Here is a 20,281-nt window from a genome sequence, read left to right as displayed (position 1 = left end):
TTAGAAAATATTACATGTATATACAGTTTATAATATTTATATATATTATATATAATATATATATATATAACATTCTTCTTATATATATGCATATATATATACACATATACACATATCTTATATAAAAGTATTTTTGGATGTGATTAATCGTGATTTTCATTTGACAGTATATATATATATATATAAGTAGGAAAAAAGAATTTCTGTGTAGGTCATGTGACAAGTTTAACATGCATATCTGGACATTGTAGTGACATGGATAAAGCAGATGTTTGATATGTGTTGTGTTTGAATGTTTGAGGCGCTCCATGCGGGAAAGAAAGATTGATGGGATCTGAGCCTCAGAACAGTCGAGGGGAGCTTGTAGGTGTCTGTCAATGCTACCGGGCACAGTGGCACACATGCAAACTCTCCACATCTCCTGGGCTCCACACACATCCACAAACAAACACAAACATACGGCCTATCAATAACCAACACATGGCGACATGCGTCTGTCAGCGTTACATAACGTGAGGGATGTTTGTGGAGTGAAGGATGAAATGGTTTCAGTCCTTTCTTGAAGGATTTTTGACTCTTCATCTGAGTTTATGGCTCATACATGTATCACACAACAGGCAAAAAGAAACCTAAATCTTAATTTGTAATTGTAACATTAGGTCAAGAAAATTTTAAACATAGTGACTAGGCAAAAACCTTGGTTTTAGATTCTTTAAAGCATGTTAAGATGCAGCACGTCAAATTCCCAAAGTACACTACTGTTCAAAAGGTTTGTGTTGCTAAGAGTTTTTAGAAGAAGTGTCTTATACTCAAAAATGTATTTATTTTTTTATATTTTATCAAAAATACAGTAATATTGTGAAATATTATTACAATTTGAAATGACTGTTTTCTATTTAAATATATGTTAAAAAGTAATTTATTTCTGTGATACAAAGCTGAATTTTCAGCATCATTACTCCAGTCTTCAGTGTCACATGATATGTCAGAAATATTTCTGATATGCTGATTTGGGGCTCAAGAAACCTTTTTTCATTATTATCAATGTTGAAAACAGTTGTGCTGCTTAATATTTTTGTGGAAACGGTGATGTGTGTGTGTACTGGTATATAGGGTTTATGAGAACACAAATGTGTATAATGACATGGTTATTACAACGTAAACATGGTTTATGAGGACACTTCCTGTCCCCATAAATCAAAAAAACATACTAAATGGTGTTTTATGAAAAAAAAAAAAAATTGCCAGTAGTTTTCTGTAAGGGGAAGGTTTAGGTGTAGGGTAATAGAAAATACAGTTTGTACTGTAAAGTATAAAAACCATTACACCTATGGAGAGTCCCCATAAACCACATACTGTATTCAAGGATGACTGTGTGTGTGTGTGTGTGTGTGTGTGTGTGTGTGTGTGTGTGTGTGTGTGTGTGTGTGTGTGTATAGTTGTGACCCTGGACCACAACCAATCATAAGCATACTATACTGAATAAATAAGCTTTCCATTGATGTATGGTTTGTTAGGATAGGACACTATTTGGCTGAGATACAACTATTTGAAAATCTGGAATCTGAGGGTCCAAAAAAATCTAAATATTGAGAAAATTGCCTTTACAGTTGTCAAAATGAAGTTCTTAGCAATGCATATTACTAATCAAAGCTGATGTCTTGATATATTTATGGTAGGAAATTTTCAAAATATCTTCATGGAACATGATCTTTACTTAATATCCTAATGATTTTTGGCATAAAAGAAAAAGCAATAATCTTGACCCATACAATGTATTTTTGGCGATTGCTACAAATATATCCCAGCGACTTAAGACTGGTTTTGTGGTCCAGGGTCGCGCGCACACACACACACACACACACACACACACACACACATATATATATAAGGATTTTTTTGATGAATAGAAAGTTCAAAATTCAAATTTAATGCATCATTGCTGAATAAATGCTGATTATTAAATTCATTGCTTTAACAAAAAACTCTGATTGCCGACAATCTTTTGAACAGTAGTGTATTTCATGTCAGTTACCCAATTATGAAGCTACTAGAGAAATCTGAGGAATTTAAATGTCAAGTTTTTTAAATTTTTGTATAAATCAACAATTTAGATTGACAGATTTGTCAGTGACTAAGAATTAGTGTACCATTTAACTTTATTTATGTCTACAGTATATGAGTGTGTATAACTGTTATATAGTATATGATTTTTTAAATATATTTTATATTTATTTTATAGAACTTCTACTCTAGCTTCTGTACAGCTTTAGTTTGCTCTTGAAACTTGCGGCACTATGAGATTTTTGCTTCTTCTAAGTTTCTTCTGATGTTCTTCATTTGTAAGTTGCCTTGGATAAAGCATCTGCTAAATGCCTAAATATGAATTACATTATGATTTATATGTGTGCTTTAGACTCAAAAAAGGATGTAATTTTTCCCATTACGGTGTGATCTTTCTTGTGATGTGTTTGTGATCTTTAATGTAACATTAGTATTACTACTATTATTAACAGTCCTATTCCTATTGTGAATTGAGTTGGTGTGTGTGTGTGTGTGTGTGTGTGTGTGCGCGCTCTTTCTGCCCTTTGTCTCTGGCACAATAACATCTGAGGGAGGTTTCTGCCGCAGTCCTGGTTGTGCGTCAGTCCAGGTTAACGTCTGCTAGCCGGAGGGGGGGTGTGGTGTATGTGGGCCCTGCTCCTGGAAATGGGAACAGTTAACTGAAGCATGTTAATAAGGAAAGGCTTGTCTCTTCCATACTAACACTTGGATGACTCTGCAGGCTTTGAAGGGGGCAGGGTGGGGCTAGTTTGGGGTGGGTTTTGGAACTCACTCACCCACTCATAGTCACTAACCTACCCCCCAACAACCACCCCTCCACAGCGCGCCTGGGCTGGAGGGGCATTTGCTTGCATTGTCAAGTGACGCATTGACCCATCACTTTGATGCATATCGATACTGACAGCCCTCTCTCTCTCTCCTCCCTCCCTCTGTCTATCTTTTCCTCTCTTTCCTCTGTATCTTTCTCTCTCTTTTGCTGCAGGCCACTGAGGCTCAGATCCAAAGTGTTGGACAGACGCCATCTCAGTTGCTTATCGAGCCACATCCTCCCCGTAGCTCCGCCATGCACCTGGTGAGAACAGCGTGTGTGAGTGTGTAATGAAATCACTGTGTGTATTTGTTGTGTTTTTTTTTTCTGCCTGGCAGTAGGGAAGTTATTATTTTGAACAAGGGCAGTGACGCCTGACCTTCGGACCGTTCCCCAAAACCCAGTACAACAGTCACATGTCCATATGTGCAAAACTTTTGCAGCAGCCATGTTGTAGTTTAGCTCAATCTGCAATGTGATAAGGTTTAAAATAGTAATACTTTTAATGTAACTACATTTCAAATCGATTAATTTAAATGCATTTATTCATCATAAAGAATTTTTTTTCCCATAAAAAATCTACTTAGCCCGAGCAATGCTGTGTGTGTGTGTGTGTGTGTGTGTGTGTGTGTGTGTGTGTGCATTGGTTTGGGTGGTTTATGAGAACACAGTTGTCAATAATGATGATAATAATGATGATGATGATAATGTCATTTTCTGTGATGGGTTTAGGTGTAGGGCGATAGAAAATACGGTTTGTACAGTATAAAAACCATTATGCCTATGGAGAGGTCCGTGTGTGTATATACATTTCCATTGATTTTCTTTTTGTAACTGTACTGTGGGCTTTATCCAATTTGTAGTTTGCTCCTTACTTGAACCCACATGCTGAAAAGTCAAGCTCTGGTACTTCCAGGTAGTCACTGGTTCTGTGTACAACAACCTTGACAGTGCCACACACATGCCCTAACACAAATACATGACACACAGACCTGCCATACTTACAGGAGCTCACAACTCCATCAGGAAGAATACTCTCTGTCAGATAGTTATGTCGGGAGAACAGTGCTCTCTACTGGCCATATAAGTCCTCACACCTCAAAACTAATCACTCCCATCTCAATCAAGCATCTGTCATAACAATCACAATGGAGTTTACAAAGAGAATGTTGTAATGCTGTCAATGCAAGTTTTATAATTAGTGCTTGCTTATATTTCTAAGTAATTGTGTGCAGCCTACTGCTATAGGTTTCTCTGTCAATTGAGTTTGTAGTTGCCAAAGATTTCCATAATGAAATGCTTTGACTATCATGTTCCTCAAATCAGAGTAAAACACAGGTTTTTGAAATAATCACAGATGTGCAATCACTTGTGACACTTTGATATTAGGTTTATATATATATATGAAATTAACTATAATATAATATAATATTAATATAATATAATATAATATATATAATTAATATAATATAATAAATATAATATAAAAATATAATATTCAAATAGAAAAGTAAATTTAAATATTTCAATATTTAAAATAATATTTCACAATAGTACTTTTTTGACCGCTTCTGTCATCAAATAAATGCAGCCTTGGTAAGCCTAATAGAGTTTTTAAAAAACAAGCATAAACATTTTACATACTTTTGAACTGTAGTGTGTGCGTGTGCATGTATGTATAGATAGATAGATAGATAGATAGATAGATAGATATACTTGACAAAAATATTTTTTTTACACAACTTTTCCATTAAAGGCCTCAATCTTCTCCCTGACTCTCCTCTTGAAGTACCACACACAGTCTGTCCTCTGTTTTCCAATTCTTTTTTTTACCACTTTTCTCTTTGCTAACAACCTCTCCTCGTCTATCTCTCCCTTCCCTCCCTCTTTTTCATCTTTCTCTTCCATTGCTTTCTCTGTTCAACAGTGTTTCCTTCCGCAGAGTCCGCTCATGTTTAAGGATCAGATGCAGCAGGATGTCATCATGGTGCTGAAGTTTCCCTCCAACTCTCCCGTCACTCATGTGGCCGCCAACACGCTGCCGCACCTGACCCTCCCCGCCGTCGTCACCATCACCTGCAGCCGGCTCTTCGCTGTCAACCGCTGGCATAACACTGTGGGTGAGTGGGAATCTCTGTGTATACTACATACTATTTAACCAGCTAATAGCTTGATTTCACCTGCAAACACAAACATGCACACTCCAACAAAAACCAGCTACACTCCACATGTTACCACTTGGCCATGTGTGAACAACATTACCCAACTATCCTTTCCCCAGAACCCCCCTCACCTGCGGTTCAGAGGTCGGGCTCAGTGGCCTAAGCTAAATTAGCCTATCACTGCCTTTCCTTTCGCCTCACACCTCCCCAGCTGTCACGGCAACACATAGTGATGTCAGGACCAAACGTGGCAACTTCACTCTCTCACACTACTAATGGCTGCAGCTGCAGGACCAGCCCTCTCAGGCCATATGTGTGTGTGTCGGTCCCACAAAATAATGAGTCTTTGCTCTGTAGGCCTGCCTCAGGGGTGCTATAGCTCTGGCCTGCCTGACACAGGAGAGAGAGAGAACTCAATAAGCACCATGGAGATCTGACTGGTGGGTCTCCATAAAGACCCCATGTCATATGGGACGGGGTCAGTAAGTGGACTTGACTGTGGCGGCAGGGCAGGTGTCTATAGGAAGACTTTTATTTCTAAGTATAAGAATTTGATTTCTCAGTATTTTTTGTCTTGTTTTCCAGTACAGATATCTTATCAACATGCATTTCCTTGAGAAGCAAAATGACTCAAGTCTTGTTTCCTCCAAAATGTATCAAAATTAAGCAGCTTTATGCTTAAAACAAGGGTGAAAAAAGTCTGCCAATAGAGTAAGAGAAATCATTTTTCCTTATAAATTTTTCTTACCCCATTGGCAGATATTTTTTTCTGTTTTTTAAGCATAAGTCACTAAATGTTTTTTTTTTTTTTTTTTTTTTTTTTTTTTTGAGAAAACAAGACTTAATATCATTAGTAATTTTGCTTCTCAAGTTATTGTATGTTTAGATGTTTTTACTAGAAGACAAAAATAATGCTTTTTTTTTTATACAGTGTGTGTTTTTGTTTTTGGTAATGTACTTTGTGTTTTTTTTTTGTTTTATTTTATTTTTTTTTTTAGGTCTTCGAGGAGCTCCAGGATATTCACTAGAGCAGGCCCATCACCTCCCCATTGAGATGGACTCACTTATTGGTGGGTTTGAGGTTCTTTGTTGTTAAAATACTTTCTTCTATTCCATTCATAACTAATTTAAGTAATCTGTTTGCACAGCAGATTTCCCTGAAAAGTGTAACACTGTGGTGCTAGAAAATATTGCTCTTTTTTATATCCCAACTTAACTGACGCAACAACATTGTTTCAACTGATAGCATGAGTTTGTGGTGGGATTATTCATTTATCCATTCATGTGGAGAGTGTCATCATATATACAATATTTGTCAAAGTTATATGCTTTAGCTTTAGTAAAGAAGGTAATCACTGAACTTGCATATATATTAGGAAAAAAAAAAAAACTCTTTATCATCTCCAAGACTTTGGAACTGTAGTTTGAATATTGTAATAAATTAGACTTTTATTTTTTTGTAAGTCAAATGATTTCAAAACTCTCTAAACATGTCTCTTCCAGCTAACAACTCTGGCACAAACAAACGACAGATCACTGACCTGGTTGACCAGAGCATTCAGATCAACACTCAGTGTTTTGTGGTGACGGCTGATAACCGCTACATCCTGGTGTGTGGTTTCTGGGACAGGAGTTTCCGTGTTTACTCTTCAGATACGGGTAAGAGACACTCATTGAACATTAAGGAAATTACTCACCCAAAATGTTACATTTTGTCATTATTTACTCACCTTGAATCAAAGTATCTTGAAGGTAGTCCATATGACTTGTATGTTGTACTTCTGAAGCTGTACAACACCCAGGTTAGAGTCAGCGAGCTGAACTCTGAATTGTGAATGAATCAATTAGACTGGTTATTTGAACTGAGTCAACTGATTCATTAATGTGAACACAAAATAATTTTCTCACAAATCCATTTCTCTCTAGAACTCTCTAGAAACATCATTTGGCTTCAGAAGACTCTTGTAGTTTGATACTTTTTTTTTTAAATGAGTGACCAAGATATTAATGTTTATTGGTCTGACAAATATATTTGTACTTTAAAGTGTGAGGGTCAAAAGGAACATATGTTTGTTTGCAGGCAAGCTCTCTCAGATAGTGTTCGGTCACTGGGACGTGGTCACATGTCTGGCACGCTCAGAGTCATACATCGGTGGTGACTGCTACATTGTGTCGGGATCCAGAGATGCCACTCTTTTGCTCTGGTACTGGAGTGGGCGACACCATATCATAGGAGACAACCCTAACAACAGTGAGTAGAAACTAAACTGTGAACACTGTAGTTCACCTAAAAATGAAAATTTCTGAAAATTGACTCCATCCAAGACGTATATGAATTTGTTTCTTCATCGGAACAGATTAGGAGAAATGTAACATTGCATCAATTGTTCACCAATGGATCCTCTGCAGTGAATGGGTGCCGTCAGAATTAGAGTCCAAACAGATATTAAAACATCACAATAATACACAACATGACTTCAATCCAGCAATAAGATCTCGTGATGCAAAAAGCTGCTTGTTTGTAATAAACAAATCCATCATTAGGATGTATTTAACTTCAAATCGTTGCTTCTGGCTAAAATATGAGTCATTTTATTATTGGGTGAACTATTCCTTTAAGCACAATTACCTCAATACTGCATTTACAATCGTGCAAGAATAGACACTAATATTAGATGTTACATTAATAATGGAGGAGATTAAAGAAGCACACTAGGCAACATAATATTATTTTTTCCTTTTTATATTAGCTTCTGTACTAGCAAAAGCTATTATTGCATAACAAATGAATGCATTACAGCTCCTAATTGTTCCAGGATCTCTTGCTACAGAAACCAGTAACATGAGCTGCAAACATGTTAATAAGAAAACAAGTCTGCACGTCTGAGCTTGCTCTTGTGTGCATTTTGCAAAGATATTGCATTTGCACTGTTGATGTGTATTAGATGTATTGTCCTTGTTTCAGTATGTCATGAGCTGTGGTATAGGTGAGCGTGTTCTCTAATTAACTTCGATGATGCTCAGACAGTTAATTAAGGATTTCAGCTCGACTGCCTCCAATTAGCGAGGTGAAGCCCCGCTCCTGTTTTCAAAGCACAGGAAACCAAACTCCCATGATATTCACACACAACTGCTTACTGTGCCCTCACAAAGGAGACTAATGGTCTGTATGCTAGAAACTGGAGGGAATTATGAACAAAGAACTATTTATATATAACCAGTAATATACCTAACATTGTTAACTTTATCAAGCTCATGATACACCAATCTAGAACCAATCTGGTGTCATTATGTCATGCCATGTAATGATGTAATAATTTCAGCTGCACTTAATTACAGTCATTTCTGAGTAATACTAATGAACACTATTTATATGTAATTATTTATTGGAACAGCTTAATAATAATAATAATTTGAGATTTTTAATTTAAAAAATAATTCTCCATGTCCAAAATTCAAATAGATGAAAATGTTGAGCCTTGTCCTCTAAGAAATGAACAGTGCCCTCTAGTGGTGTATTTCAGAACTAATTTTGGGAGCACGATAAGGTTCGATACATGTTCAAAATAAATTTACAAAAAAAAACTAACTTGGAGAATAAATTAAATACTGATATATATTAATTTTCTCAATTTCTTTTTGTATTTTTAACAGTTTGTACTGTTTTAAATCATCTTTAAAATGCTGGTTGGTCTTATTTCATGTTTACTTCAACATAGAAAATTATTGTAAAGTCTTTTTTTTTCTCTTTTCTTTATTTTGATCTTACATTTTCATAAGCATGCAGTATATAACTGTTTTTGCAGGAAAGATATTTTGACCTGAGGCAAAACTTTCAGTGTTTCACGCACGTACACACTCCATAAACCTAATTCTGGTGTAAGTATGTGATCTAAAGGGGAATGCACTCATTAAATGCAAAAGTATTTTATTTTCCCTCATTATATATTCCAGACTTATACCCAAAATTCTTTGAGGTTGTTAAAACGATATCAGTGTAGCAGTAAAGAAAAACAAACCCTCATTAGTGTGTGTTTTTGTGTCAATGAAAGTTCAGCTGTGCTTCATCAAGCTTCCCCACAATGCATTTTTTCATCTGTCTCTCAATGGAGAGTGTCAGGACAGGAACATCTATGAATATTCAGCAGATATCCCAGTACCGGCCCCTGAGGCACTCCGACATGGTGTAGAAATTGATTTCACAGTTGCCCGAGAAAGCCGGAGTGTGTCTTAAATGTGCAATGATTAAAATCCCGTTCGGCTCAATCAAGGCCCCGGTGCTTCACGACCCCAGCAGCCGTTCTTCAATTTACACCTCTTAATTGTGTCGCTGTACCGCTGGGGTTTAGCGCGAGGATTTAGAAGGCGCCGGGTACAGACTGATTAAATCTATTGTGATGAAGGTGATCTGGGATCTCCCGAGGGATCCAGTGCTGACACATGTCCCCACCCTGATCACTGACAGCTGGGCTTAGCGCTGTCAGACGGGCCCCTGTGGAGAACTCAGTGAATACAGGCCCATATTGATAAAGGCCTGAGCAATCTTTGATTGCTCGCCAACTTTAAAAAAACATCTAGATTTGTTGTGGCCATTCTATTGATTCCTGGCTTCATTTAATAGTGCTCTACATGCAAAGTAATGGCATGTGTCTTTATTATGTGGATGTTAATTAACTTATTGTAAGTTACAAATGGAAAAGACCTCAATTAATAGAATGAACCTACTCCCTCTACTACATTATTAGCTTTGTTTTATAAATCCCTCTGCCTGTACATGGACAGCCCGTTATGTTTGATGCAGTACAGGTTAAAACATACAGTGTGGCCACTGTAAGTCAGGAATTTATCATCAGAGAACACTTAATGGTTTATTTAAGTTATTAAAGAAATGATCAGAGATTCAGTGTATTTTAAAGTCATATACAGTAGGTTGTGCCAAAACTGTAGGATTTTCTTTCAATATTGGTTTCTCTTTAAAATTCAGTTGCAATGAATCAAGACTTTCAGGCTTCATTAAGAACATGAAAGCACAGAAAAAGTAGCCCAGACATCATCTGAAGTTATATGATGACTTTTTGTGCAGAACAGATTTGAGCCTTATTCACTGAAAATATTGACATTTTGACATCAGCTCACCAAACTACTGTTCACTAAACCTGAATGATTTGATCATGAATCAGCCTGAACTCACTGACCTGATGTCAACATTTAACAGATCACTGGACTTACACTACGTTCAAACGTTTAGGGGCAATAATTTTTATTTTTTTTATTTTTTTTAAGAAATTAGTTTTTTTCTTTTTCACTGAGCAAGGTTGCATTAAATTGGTCAAAAGTGACAGTAAAGACATTTATAATGTTGCAGAATATTTAAATTTAACATAAATGCTTTTCTTTTTCTATTCATCAGAGAATCATGGGAAAAAAAGTATCATGGTTTCCACAAAAATATTAACCAGAGCAACTGTTGCAAAAAAGAAATGTTTCTTGAGCAGTAAATCAGCATATTTGCTGGATCATGTGACACTGAAGACTGGAGTAATGATGCTGAAAATTCAGCTTTGACATCACAGGAATAAATTACTGTACATTTTAAAATATATTTATTTTAACTCTTTCCTCACCAGCATTTTTGAAAAAAGTTGCCAGCCACCACCAGCGATTTTGATGATTTTCACTAAAATATGGTGGCCTACAGTACATTTTCCTGTATGAATATTTTAATATGCAATACACCAAAATAAAGATCAAAGCCTCTACTTTTTTCTAAAAAAAATCTTTTTTATTCTAGCTTAAAGCATTCTTTTTTATCAACACGAATATAGGTAGCTAGGTTTTATAAAAAAATATCATTTTGAGCAAAAAGGTGAGAAAATCACATTTTTATCGAAAATTACATCTGGATAATATTCAGTACAATTATCAAAGCATAAATCCAGTAAATCGCTTGCACAGCCATATACCACTTCCTGGATCATCATTTTACTCCATAACATTATGCAGTTTTCATTTATATGCTGTCTATTGCTGATGATCGCATTATGTATCATATGTCATATACTGTATCATCCGTTTACATAAGAGATCGCTAGTTTTTCCGTCCTGTGTGTTTTTGTTCGGGAGGTTTTGTACTCGTTCAGAAGATAGCGCCCCCGAGTGTATAACAGTGAAAACATGAAAAGCCGTAAAAACTCATCAGTGGCGGGAAGCGTTGTCTTCCAAATGACAAGATAACTCGTCATTGGCGGGGAAAGAGTTAAATTGTAATAATATTTCAATATTTTTTGATGTATTTTTGATCAAATAAATGCAGCCTTGGTGAGCATAAGAGACTTCTTTCAAAAAATAATACAAAATCCAACCAACCCTAAACTTTTGAACGGTACTGTAAATTTGCTATTGAATACTTACAGTCTAACATGTGAGATGACCACTTTTATATTATTTGATACCTTTATGGTATGAATTACTACTTTTTATGGAACTTTTGAATCCTTTTTGAGGCTTGACTGCTTATGTTCAGTTCATTGTAACAGCATAGAGAAGTGTGAGATTCCTTCTTTTGTGTTCCACAGAAGAAAGTCAAATGTGTTTGGAACATGAGCACAAGTAAATGATGACAGAACTAATCCTTTAAACCATTGAAACACACACACACCTTCTCCAAAAGCAATGTTTGATCCATCTGGAAACATAATGTTGATCCCCCCGGCTAATAATTACTGCTTTGCTTCCTCACTGCACAAATCAAACCTTGTTTTCCTTACGCTTGAATTGCTTCTCTAACTTACTGCAGTGTGTACAAATATACAAGTATCTTCAATCAGAGACCCAGGAGGCTGAGCAAGTTTAATGATTCTGCCTGTTATTTCTCAAATGAACTGCTTTGGAAATTGCAGCAGTGGAACTTATAATAAGCAAAACGTAGACGTGATAGGGATGGGGATGTATTCCACACTGTTCAAATCACATCTTGGCTGTTATGTTTGTAAGAAGTAGATTTTAAATGAGTTTTCTACTTTTTCCAAAATGAGCCCTTTCATGGCAGTTCACCGATCCATCCAGCTGGTGCTGAGGTACCACAGGTGTCTTTTAATGACCTCATATCACCTCTTCCCTCCCTCTCATCCATCATGTGACAGTGTATGGGGTTGAGAGGCTGTTGGGCCGCTGTCGGTGATCATTTGGAGGGGACGCCTCCTGAAGCAGATGTTCTTGAGGGCTGTTCTCCTGACCTGCTTTATTGTGGTTTCCTCACATCGGTTATATTGTGTTTGCGTAGTATTCTTACTGCATTACCTTCCATGCAGAATCAGATTAATTGGTTTTAGTCGTGCAAGAATCTGCTAAAACAAAACAAGCTGCTTTTATAGGCTAGCAGTTTAATAAATGAGTATTTATGTACAGCAGGATCCAAAAGTCAAAGACCACTAATGAGAGTGTTTATATTTCTCCCATTTATATTATTCTTTTTTTTTTTTTTTTTTTTATCAGTTAATGTATCATTTACTTTTGTAATTGTTTTATTATTGTTGTTGTTATTGTTATTATTTTGTATTTTGAAATCCTAAGTCTAGGACCACTAATGAGAATGCTTAATTAATCTATTTTTATGAAAGTATTTATAATTTATTATTATTATTTTATAATCCTAAAATTCTAATGAAAATCTTCTGTTTTGCTTCTGTGTATTTATTTATAATGCTATATATTTTTCTTTCTATTTTTGTGTTTATTTTATTTCTGTTAATATATTTATAATTTGGTTTATTTTATTATTATTATTATTATTAAAATTTTAGTTATATATTTCAAAATCCAAAAAGTAAAAATCCTAAAAGTCAATACTTATATTTTTAAAGTTTTTATATTTTTTTATTATTTATAATTTATTATTATTATTATTATTATTATTTTATAATCCTAAAATTCTAATGAGAATCTTCTAATTTGTTTCTACGTATTTATTTAAAATGCTATATATTTTTCTTTTTATTGTTGTGTTTATTTTATTTCTGTTAATATATTTATAATTTGTTTTTTTGTCATTATTATTATTATTATTAAAACTGTAGTTATATATTTCAAGATCCTAAGAGTAAAAATCCTAAAAGTCAATGCTTTTATCTTTTTAAAGTTTTAAAGTTATAAAGTTTTAAAGTTTATTTTATTAATTATTTATAATTTATTATTATTGTAATTTTATTTTTAAAAATAATGTCAAAATCCTAAAACACCACTAGTGAGAATACATGTATTTTTCTATTTATATTTATGTTTGTATGTGTGTGTGTGTGTGTGTGTGTGTGTGTGTGTTTAACTTAAATTATTTTAATTGTTGTTGTTTGTTTGTTTTTTTATTATATCTTTCAAAATCCTGAAATTTTATGTTTATTTATACTTTTAAATTCACTTTTAAATCCTGTGATTTTAGGTCGTGCTGTTATGCTACAGTTTGCTGATGTTGTGATATTTCTGTTTCCTGCTGGGTAATATGTGTGTTTGTGCTTCCTGTGCTCATTTGCAGGTGATTACCCAGCTCCTCGTGCGGTTCTGACCGGTCATGACTATGAGGTGGTGTGTGTGTCAGTGTGTGCTGAGCTGGGAATTGTAATCAGTGGAGCAAAAGGTAAGTAAAAGGGGGCATTGTGGGATTTGAAGTGAAGAGGCAATGTGTAATTCCACACATATCTGTTTGTCAGAGGGGCCATGTCTGGTCCACACCATCACTGGGGATCTTCTGAGGGCACTGGAGGGCCCTGACAGTTGTGTGCTTCCCCGCCTGATCTCAGTGTCCAACGAAGGTCACTGCATCATCTACTATGACAGGGGTCAGTTCTGCAACTTCAGCATCAATGGCAAGCTGCTGGCCCAGATGGACATCAACGACTCCACGCGTGTATGTTCTCAGCTCTTTGCTTGGTCACACACATACTGCTCTGTTAGATTAGATTTCTATAGCAATGCCTCAGTTTTCTAATAATGCCCTATGGCTGCAACTGCAAAACAGTTGTGTAAAAAGATGAATTCTTAAAGTGAATTCTAGCAAATGTTTCACTTTTCAACATTATAAAATTGTACATATTAATTTAAATGCATAATGTATTGGTAAAAAAAAGAGTAGTCTTGTAGTTTGATATAGGTAATTATTATTATGATTATTTATTATATAAATATGCTTCTATTTAATTTTTTATTAATGGTTTTTAACATTAAATTATTTATATTTATGTGTTTATATATGATTTTGTAATAATAATAATAGCATAGTATTTAAATAGTCGGGAAAGCACATATACATGTTGTAATACATTTTGTAGTATATGTAAAATTAAATTTTTATTAGTAATAACAATAGTAATATTTCATAAACAAAGCATTACTTAAAAAAAAAAATATATATATATATATATATATATATATATGTGTGTGTGTGCGTGCGTGCGTGCGTGCGTGCGTGCGTGCGTGCGTGTGTGTGTGTGTGTAAATAAAAAACAAATCATTATGCCCCCAAACTTTTGAATGGTAGAGTACAGTAGGTTGCTAGTTACTAAAGTTAAGAAAACAGTGAATTTCCTGAGCTGTATTTCCTTCTCTTTTGTCAGGCCATCCTCCTGAGCAGTGATGGGCAAAATCTAGTGACTGGAGGAGATAACGGGGTGGTGGAGGTCTGGCAGGCCTGTGACTTCAAGCAGCTGTATGTCTACCCTGGCTGTGATGCTGGCATCCGAGCCATGGACATGTCACATGACCAGAGGTCGAATTTTATATTTTATAAACCTTATACTTAGACCACACAGAGACAAACTGTGCAAACAAATCCTAAACTGGTTTACACCTGACTCTGTTTTTAATGTTTCCAGGACTCTGATCACAGGCATGGCATCTGGCAGCATCGTGGCTTTCAACATTGATTTTAATCGCTGGCACTTTGAGCATCAGAACAGGTACTGAGAGCGATCAGCCAATGACAGCCAGCTGCAGCCTCGAACAGAAGTGTGCCATTACGAGAGGTGATGTAGCAACTAAACGTATGGAATATGAATCAAGAAATGACAATGCTACAGTAGTTGGAGGAATCACAGCAGTTTAAGTGTGGTAACCTACACTGAGATCCAGCTGCTTGAGCTGCTTATACGTGTCTCAAAAAATGCACAGGAGCAGTTGACAGATGACAATTTCAAAATGAATGGAGAGAGCACAGATGGAGGCCAGTTTTTCATCACAAATGATTTGATCTAATCATCTGAGCCACAATAGTCTTGTCAAAAACAGCCTTTTTACTCGTAGTCCCGTCATTTTAACTGTAATCATGACACTTCGCATAGAGAACCAATAACAATATTTTTATGAGGTTTATTTTCTACTGGCTTGCAGTATATTTCACTTTCTCTAGTTTTTTTTCTTCAGGCCCTTAGGAAAGAAATGCTAACTGAACAATAAATAAGTAAAAGTCCTCCCTCTGATGCTGAGCTCATGTATGTACAGTAAATGCTCTAAAATTTCTTTTAAACTCGTCTGTGAGGCTGCTTTCTGAACTATTCTGCAATTGAATTCTGTTGGTCTTGTTTATGCATTTGATGACATCAAATGCTTTTTTGATATGATTACAAAGAGAGAGAGAAAAAAAGAAGAAAAGCTCTTTTGTTTAATGTGACGTCCAGTAATGTTTGTCCAGTCATCCTCCTTCATCTGTTGTTGATGTATTTCATTTCTTCTTGATGTATGCACCATTAAAGACATCCTTTTGGTCAAGCACTGAATGAGGGTTGACGCTGGTGCTGCATCTGGGCAAATATTGTACTTCTTGTGCAGTTTTATCATTTAAAGTCATACGTGGCTTTACACATGTGAAAAGACAACGGTGAGCTTTTTAGACTGGTATTTGCACCTATAACTGGTTTTTATTTTCAATATTTTCACATTTGCATACACCAAGCTTTTACATCTCAGAAACAATTTTTGGTTTTCACATGGTCAAAATATTAGGATGAAGGCGATAAATATGATTTGTTATATTCCTTTACTGTCTTAAATTGTCTACTGGCACCTTTCAGAATTGCACTTGTAAACAGAAAATAACATTGTAAAATCACTGCTGTAAGCAATACATTATGTATGATGTATGTGCATCTTTGATTCTCTTACATAATGTAAATCAAATCTATAACTCAGAGTTTATGAATCAAAAAAGCTAAACTATTTTTAATTGTTTTTGTGCAAATATGTGAAATATTCTGCTGTAATAAGCAAAACTTTTTTTTTTGCCAATCCACACAATAAATATGGTGCCATACTTAACACTTTATTTACAAGAATAGATTTAGATTTGATATACTGAGCCTAGGTTATTTGTAAAACCTTAAAAATGAGTTTACCTTAATGTCATATGTTAAAATGCCTCAGATTTCAAATGATTTATTTGATGAGAATAGTTTCCATCCGGAACATTAACATTGCAAGTGAAGGTGCCTGCTAATTCAGCAGATATGCTAAAGTTGGTTACGTTTTAGTTAAAACTGTTCAGTATGTCCTAGTGAATCATTGTGATGAGAGAAATGTATTTGCCTACTTTTTATTTATAATAAAAAAATATCAAATGTACTGCATTGAGTACTGTTCCCTTGCATCAGTGCATACAAACACACTACATGTGCATTTAAGAACACCAATACTTTGGCCTGTCACGGAAACACTGCACCTTGTCGTTTCAGCATTTGACGGGAAAATATTAAATGATGACATAAACAGGGAAACATGCATAACAATGAAAATCTCCTATACTAAATATTCTCAGTAAATTGAAACAGACCTTAAAAAATACAAGCACATGTTTCTGCTTGAGGAATCATTTATTCACAGGTTTGGCTTGTTGCTGAATGCATCACTGTTCAATGCTACTTGGAAGCAAAGACTCTTCCACCAGTAAGAAAGTCAAGCCTAAATGACATTTGATGGGAAAGACAATAGACAAGCAATGGATATACATCTATACAAATATACAATATGTAATCAATGCTTGTGCACTGAATTTTGCATATGAGCTAGAATATGTCCTATATTATAATGAATTGATCTACATCCTATTGAAAAATAGGTTGATCATGGATTGGAATCTAGTCTAATTTTGACGAGCAAACACAGCAGATACATTTTTAATTAAAAAGCAAATACATGCTCATACTTTAAAGAACTACTCTTTTAGCCTTTGTGCTTTTCACCCCTTCATAATGTCACCTGAAGCCTTTCATGCTAGAGGCTTCAATAAGCTGTATAACAATGTTAAATATTGAGAAGCACAAACATAACCAAGACCGGTCTTCACTGAAACTAGTTGCTTGTACTGTAGATGGGGTCAACATGTCTTGACGGTAAAATGAGTATCACTCACACTCAGATCACATGCAAGACAAACACACTCGGTCCTTTACAGTAAGTGTGCAACCTCCACAAAACACCACATAATGGAATGAAAATGTACTGTATAAATAGATACTGTAAGACATTTGGAGCCCAGACATGGCCAAACAACAGAATTGTGTACACAGAATTTTTGTGTATATAATGCAGCTAACTGCTATGCTGGGTCTCACTTTATTTTAGGGTATCTTTAACGTCATCCATCTTTAAGTACTTCTAGCAGAAAAATTTTTGTTTTTTACAATGTACTTATTGTGTTCATGTTCTATTGCAAAACACTTTTGCTGCTATTCTGAATAAATTGCTCAAGGGTGGAAGATTGATTGGTATTGATGGTGGAAGAGAGTGCTGTACATTCACTCCCCCCACCTACAATCACTGCCAGTACTGAGACTCGAACCCACAACCTTCAAGTTACAGAATTGCCATTAGGCCATGGCTGCCCCCAGAATAAATCTCAGAATTGATATATAAATTAGAAATTCTGAAAAAAAAAGGTGCAATTTCTAAGCTTATCTCACAATTCTGATTTTTTCCCCCCACATTTCCAAGTTTACGTACTGTATCTCAGTTCTGTATTTATCTCACGATTCTAACTTTTCCCCCACAATTCTGAGTATATATCTTACTATTCTGACTTTTATTTCCTCAGAATTTCGAGAAAAAAGTCAGAAATGTGAGATGAAATTTCACAATTACCTTTTTTTTTTTTTTTTTACTATTATTTTCCTTTAAATCCATATCTATGGTGGAAATGAGCATCATTCTGTTGTGTCATATTTGGCCATCGTATGACAAAAACAACACCATACATTGAAATTAAAAAAAAAAAAAAAAAAACGTCTAAAATCTGTCTAAAATATTACATTCCACTTAAAAAAGACATATGTAAAATTTTAGTACAAATGTACTCTTTAAAATCAGTAGTGGACATTTAGTTTTTTTAAAATAAAACTCTAATCGTACATTCTGTTCGGAAAATTAATGCTTATTCTGAGAAGGAATTCAAATTCTAGGAAGTAGCTGTACGATCTATTTATCTTCATGACAAATAGTAGTTGACAGAACTGAATTTACAGCTGCAGAGATTATTATAGCAGCAGCAAGAACTTACAAGTTTCTAGTCACTGAACGCCATGTTAAATAAGCACCCATCACTTGGATTGCATTAAAGGGTTAGTTCACCCAAAAATGAAAATTAGCCCATAAATTACTCTCCCTAAAAGACATCCTAAGTGTATATGATTTTCTTCTTTCAGACAAATCCAGTCAGAGTTATATTAAAAATAGTCTTTGATCTTTAATGGCTCTCAGCGGGTGTTGCATTCCTTCAGTCCAAAAGAGGTGAAATAAAAAGCGCCCATCCATAATAAAAAGTGTCTCACACAGCTCTGGGGGGTGAACAAAGGCCATCTGAAGTGAATCAATGCGTTTTTGTAAGAAAAATATCCATGTTCAAAATGTAATAATCACTTTAATGTAGCTTGCACCAACAGTTGTACACGGAACCAGTTCCAGGCGGATGACGTATGAGATCCGCATTGCACATGCGCTGGTGAGTCTCATGAAAACCAACGTTTGTTAACAGAAGCAAAGGAAGCTAAGTTTCCTTAATTTAGCAAAGGAAAACCAGTCTCCTCTTGGCTTATATTGAAATCCTCCAACATTCTTCCTTACAAATCCTTGGTTTGTACTTCTTATCTGTGACCGTTGTTTTATTTTGATCTCTCCTCTGCACTTCTGAGTGGCACATGCACAAAGCCGACCTCATACGTCATCTGCCCAGAACTGCTTCCGTGTACTACAGTTAGCACAAGCTAGATTAAATTGATTAATATGTTTTAAATATGGTTATTTTTCTTACAAAAACGCATCGATTCGTTCGATTCGTGCAGACTTTGTTCACACCCCGATGCCATGTAAGCCACTTTTTATTAAGGATGGGCGCTTTTTATTTAACTTCTTTTGGACTGATGCACTGCAACACCCGCTGAGTGCCATTAAACAGCTTGAAAGATCAAAGACTTTTTAAAATAACTCCGACTGGATTCGTCTGAAAGAAGAAAGTCCCTAGGATGACTTGACTAATTCTCATTTTGGGGTGAACTAACCCTTTAAGTTCAAACAAGTATTTCTACATCCACATACATCAAAAAGAGCTTCAACTATTCAGGATTTTACACATTTTAGAAAGAACATTCTAATGTCTAACCAAAAGACAGAAAACATGTTTCTCAAAGAAAATTCTGGAATATGCAAATATAAGTTATAAGTTTGAAATAAATGTACAAACCTAAAATATTTAAAATATATAAAGTTCATACAAAAGGTAAAAACTCACGTTAAAGATTTTGTCACTGAAAGAAAAGATGTTAAGACAATGCAGGTTTATTATAAGAATTAAACAGACAGTCGTGTGTGATAACTAGAAACAGAGCGGGAGGTTTGGCTGCATTACTTTATTTCAATCACTAGAGGGCGTAAAAGAGTAGGATGGTCTACAAACAAAACCTCATATAGCACCAAACATAGTTATGAAGAGAAAACACTTAAACAATGACAAGGGCTTCTCAATTCGGATGAAAAACAAAATGTTTACAGTGAAAGTGAGATTATTTTTACACCTGTTCAGGTGTGCTACCCTCACAGAATTTGAACAGAGAAAACCAGCCCATCCAGTCCTAGTTAATCACATCTGCTCCACCTCGTAACATTCATTTTTAAAAACTGTCATCTTTTGCTATTCACAAGTCGATTTACCTTTTATTTCTAGATTATTTTCCACTGATTCCTGCCAAGACCGGGTGTGTGCTTAAAACGGTGATGT

The 20,281-nt window shown here is 35.2% G+C and overlaps 1 pseudogene; it reads left to right on the top strand.

The window, feature by feature from the left end:
• The window catches only part of LOC109104379, a 248,414-nt pseudogene extending 231,776 nt beyond the window's left edge, over positions 1-16,638 (top strand).
• The last annotated feature ends 3,643 nt before the right edge of the window (positions 16,639-20,281 follow it).

The sequence above is a fragment of the Cyprinus carpio genome, chromosome A15 (genome assembly GCF_018340385.1).
Source record: "Cyprinus carpio isolate SPL01 chromosome A15, ASM1834038v1, whole genome shotgun sequence".
Classification (NCBI taxonomy): domain Eukaryota; kingdom Metazoa; phylum Chordata; class Actinopteri; order Cypriniformes; family Cyprinidae; genus Cyprinus; species Cyprinus carpio.
The sequence above is the reverse complement of the archived record's forward strand: the minus strand, read 5'-3'. Positions and strand labels throughout refer to the sequence as shown.